We start from the raw sequence: 4,604 nt of genomic DNA, 5'->3' as shown, positions 1-4,604 counted from the left end.
TCTGCATACAAAACATTGATCCTGTATGCTTCCTCTGTGCTAGTTTGCATTCAGGTTCATTTCTGTATTTCTTGATTAATTTGTTATTGGACTTAATAGATAAACCAGTGGAATTTGGTGTGTAGACAAGGCCTCAGTATATCCAGTTGTCTAGAGTCTTCCAAGAAAAATAAATTAATGTAAAAATAAGCAGAAAATAAAAATAAAGAAAACAAAGCACCTCTCAGCATTTGTACATCATTCATAAAAAAGGCCCAAAGACACTTTTATTTTTATTTTTCAGGTCATCTTTGGGAGTTGCACAAAAATGATGGTATCAAAGTTTCATTTATTTACATGTTGTTTATCTAAAAGCAGGATAGCTGTTAGCAAATAATAATGATACTCCACAATGCAGTTTACTGCCTGTGACTCCTCCCAATTACTTTGGCATTTTCTAGTGGATTACTACTGTGTCTTGTTATTTTTATACAACATTTGTTCTACAATTGTTTTGAAACACAAATGTGAATTGAGATAACATTACATTGTATCTAGACTCAATGTTCTAATGCAGAAAATTATACACTAGTAGAAGAGTGACTCAGTGAATCAATGGTCTTTACAAACACATTTCAAGTTTGGCCTTCAGCTGACTATGTGTTGCACCTACATTATCAACAGAAACAATGTATGGCAAAGAAAACTAAAACAGTAAACTAAAATAGGGGGAAAAAACTATCCTGCTGGTTTGCATTGTTTTCAGGATTGTTGTGAGCTGGAGACAAAATTTGGGTTACACAATTCTAGAAAGTGAAAGGCTATGGGAGGGAGTAAGCTGTTTTGTAGAGGGGACTTACAATGAGGGCTGACTTTTGAATAGATAGCACTTAAAATGGCATTATCATTTTCACCTGTTGATACTAATGGGAGTTAAATGTGTATATTAAGGGAAAATAAACCTAGCTAGAATTTAGGTCAGACATTACCCAAATGACTACTTGTAGCCTCTTCTTCACGCAAAACACAAAATGGAAAATGACTGCCTAGGAAGAAGTACTGCAGAAAAGAATATGGGGGTCACAGCGGATCACAAATGAAATATGGGTCAACAATGTAATACTGTTGCAAAAGAAAATGAATATCATTCTGGGATGTATTAGCGGGCATGTTGTAAGCAGGACACAAGAAGTAATTCTTCCAAACTACACAGCACTGAGAAGGCTTAAACTGGAGCATTGTGTCCTGTTCTGGGCATCACACTTCAGGAAAGATATGCACAAATTGGAGAAAGTCCAGATGAGAGCAACAAAAATGACGGAAGGTCTAGAAAACATGACCTGTGAGGAAAGAGTGAAACAAATGGGTTTGTTTAGTTTGGAGAAGAGAAGATTGAGGGAGAACATGATAATCTTCAAGTACATAAAAGGTTGTTATAAAGATGGGTGGGATAAATTGATCTCTTTAGCCACTGATGTTAGGACAAGAAGTAATAGTCTTAAACTGCAGCAAGGGACATTTCAGTTAGACATTAGGAAAAACTTCCTAACTATAAAGGTAGGTAAGCATTAGAATAAATTACTTAGGGAGATTGTGGAATCTCCATCATCGGAGGTTTTTACGAACAGGTTAGACAAACACCTGTCACAGAGGATCTAGATAATACATAGTCCTGCCTCAGTGCAGGGGACTGTACCTATTGAGATCCCTTCCAGTCCAACATTTCTATGATTCTATGATTTTTTATGTTTTATGGTGGCACAAAATACACAGTTGATTAACCAAATACAATCAAGTTATCTCTTATATCTAGTACCTGTACAATAATTCTGATTATGTTTTATTAGTTTTAGCCACTGGTCAGCTAGTGGATTATCATTAGAATAGTCATTGAAGTAGTCATACTATCCAGAAGAGCAGAGGGTACAGTTGGTCAATATCTTCAAATTAAATACCTGCTTACTTTCTGACTCTGGGCCATGGGAATATTGAATACTTTGCCTTTTTAAGAGACATATTTAACCGGAGATGGGATATTGAGAATGCTTCCTTTTCTGAAAAACAAATTACATAATATTTTCTGTAAATATATGTATGATTTTGTGTTTCTTACAATATAAGAAGATAAAAATGAGTCTTAATAAACAAAATTAATTTTCAAGAGTGTTTTGCCCCCTGGCCTGAGGGTTGAGATCTGCTGGAAAGATGCTATGCACCACTGCCCAAATATTTTGCATCAGCTCTCATAATCAACGCATAAATTACTGCTCCCCTGTCGAAATTTTACCAGCAATGAAATATACTGTGACACCCAGTACCCAGTGGATACAAAAAATGACATTAAATAACATTCAATTACTGTGTGAAACTTGGCACAAACATTGAACCATGTGGATTTTCTATGTTATATGGGATATACAAAATCCACTGGGAGTTTTTTGGCTGTGGTGCTTGTGTATGTGTGTATTTGTGTGTGATCAGTGATCAGATTACTCTCAGCTCCAGATTTTTTGCTAAGTTTTGATTCACGAAGCCCCCCAGGATGAGGTGCTAATTGATAAATGCTATGCTGTAATCTCACAACTGGTGTTGTGGAAATGGTTGTTACATTTAGTGATGCTTTAAAAAATTATCCTCTTTTTATATGAATAATCTTAAAAAATGAGGATGAGAAATACAAAAACTTTAAAATATGTAAGACACCCTCTTTCTAAACAGAAGGTGAAATCTTGGCCTCACTAACATCAATAGTAGTTTTCCCATTGCTGTTAATGGAACCAGGGTTTCACCCAGAATGATTTTCCTTTTGTCAGTGTCCCCAGCTCCATAACAGATTGAAACCCTCAATACAGCACTGAATGTCTTGAAAAATTAAGGTTCTGATCATACTTCTGCTAAAGTCACTGGGAAAAAGTCATGCTGGAAAAAGTGTGGATATGTTTTATCACTTTAGTTTTCATTTTCAGGCACATCTGATTCCTGGGACTGATTTCAAAACCCCGTCCTCTCTTGTCTTAGCTGTAATTTGCCCTCATAAATAGTTGCAGGCATAGTTATTTATGGGCACAAATGAAAATATATAGTTCTCTAATTCCATGACTATTCCAGTATATCAGGTAGGTAGAAGCTTACATATCCTTGTCTGCACCTGTAATAATTGCACCCCAGAATTGGTCCTACAATTATATGCATACATGAAATCATTAGTGGATAATGAGAGTTACAGCCCATTTAAAAATCAGGAAGCCTGTCTGTGATTTGGAAGCAGAAAGGCAAAGATATTTAAACAAACAAAACCGACTCTGGTATTTATTGCCTGATGAGAACCGGAGTATTATGGACTCATCTTGCGATGAGCTCCACATGAATATAGGAGCTCTGCATGGCTCCGACCCACGGAATACCCAGTTAGTTTTTCCAGGGTGATTGGGTAAACACACAAACTTCCAGATGTTTATTCAAGCCAAACAATCAAACCTTCTGAGGTTTGCACATCACCAGTCTGTATATAATGGGATTTGCTGACCTCTTGATATTTTATAATTCCATCACTTAAAAATGTGAATGTGCAGCACTCATGACTTTCTACAAGCACTTTTTTATGGAATGGTTTGGCTCAGCATTTATCATGAATTGTAAGGGAATGCAGTAGGAGAAGGAAGAATTCAGCAGTGATCAATGGACAGGCATACTAAGCGGTTTTAAGTCAGGATCGGTTTAATAGATTTAGAGCTGAATCTCTGAAGGTGTTTTGCATTAAAAGCTTTTAGAGGAAAACCACCTGTTGCTGCTTTCTGTTTTCTGTCTGGGACTTTTAATGAGAGCTGTTAGAAAGGAGTTTTTTTGTAGTTCTACATTATTAGTGTTTGAACAGTGAAACTCAGAAGGTTGCCTGGCTACCTTATGATACAATTGCATTAAAAAAAATCACATGGGCAAATAACATACATTCTGAATTCATGAAAATGTAAGCAAAGATATAATAAAAATAATAACAATAAATGTGGACATATCTTTAGAACACCTTACAAACATTAACAAATTAATCCTCCCAACACCCCTGTGAGATAGGTAAGTAAACCAGGAGTTAATACCCCTATTTTACAAGCAAGACTCTGAAGCAGAGAGGTTAACTGTGTTCTCCTGAGTGAGAGAGGCAAGACTAGAACTGAGAAGTTCCTGGCTCTAAGTCTTGTACTCACTTGACTAACCCATCCCTTTATCATGCGAGGGGTAAAACAGGAATTCCCAACCTACCCCTGCTTCCCTACCAGATACAGAAGATCCCACCAGTGTTAGTTGGGCACAAGACCAGCAGTCTCCCCTTCCCCACTTGACATGGGGAGCTGCAGCTGACAGGAGCCTTTGCAGCCTCTTGAGAACATTGTTCACTCAGCTCTGAAACCTGACTCTGGCTTTTTAATCTCATTTGCTGTATTGCCATGGGGTGATGAACTACCTTCTTCCCACCTCTTTCCTACTGATGCAACATTCCACCTCTCCAACCTCACAGCTGTGCTGGCAGGAAAGTGAAATAGATAGGGACTTTTAAACAGAGAGAACTCAGAATAAATGCAGTTGCTAAATTAGGCATGCTCGCCTTCCCAACCAGTGTGGGATAGTGA

At 37.3% G+C, this 4,604-nt stretch overlaps 1 long non-coding RNA gene across 2 annotated transcripts; it reads right to left on the bottom strand.

The window, feature by feature from the left end:
- Positions 1-235: 235 nt before the first annotated feature.
- On the bottom strand, positions 236-4,385 carry LOC137146758 (uncharacterized). 2 transcript variants are annotated; one of them, XR_010918037.1, is made up of 3 exons: positions 4,251-4,385; positions 1,935-2,033; positions 236-1,319 (listed from the first exon to the last, which is right to left on the bottom strand). It is a non-coding gene; the product is annotated as an uncharacterized lncRNA (long non-coding RNA). The 2 variants fall into 2 exon arrangements; XR_010918036.1 differs by having other exon boundaries at positions 4,237-4,367.
- Between the last annotated feature and the right edge of the window lie 219 nt (positions 4,386-4,604).

This window comes from Emydura macquarii, unplaced genomic scaffold, assembly GCF_026122565.2.
Source record: "Emydura macquarii macquarii isolate MOO-44397 ecotype Brisbane River unplaced genomic scaffold, CSIRO-AGI_Emac_v2 contig_480, whole genome shotgun sequence".
Classification (NCBI taxonomy): Eukaryota; Metazoa; Chordata; order Testudines; family Chelidae; genus Emydura; species Emydura macquarii.
The sequence above is the reverse complement of the archived record's forward strand: the minus strand, read 5'-3'. Positions and strand labels throughout refer to the sequence as shown.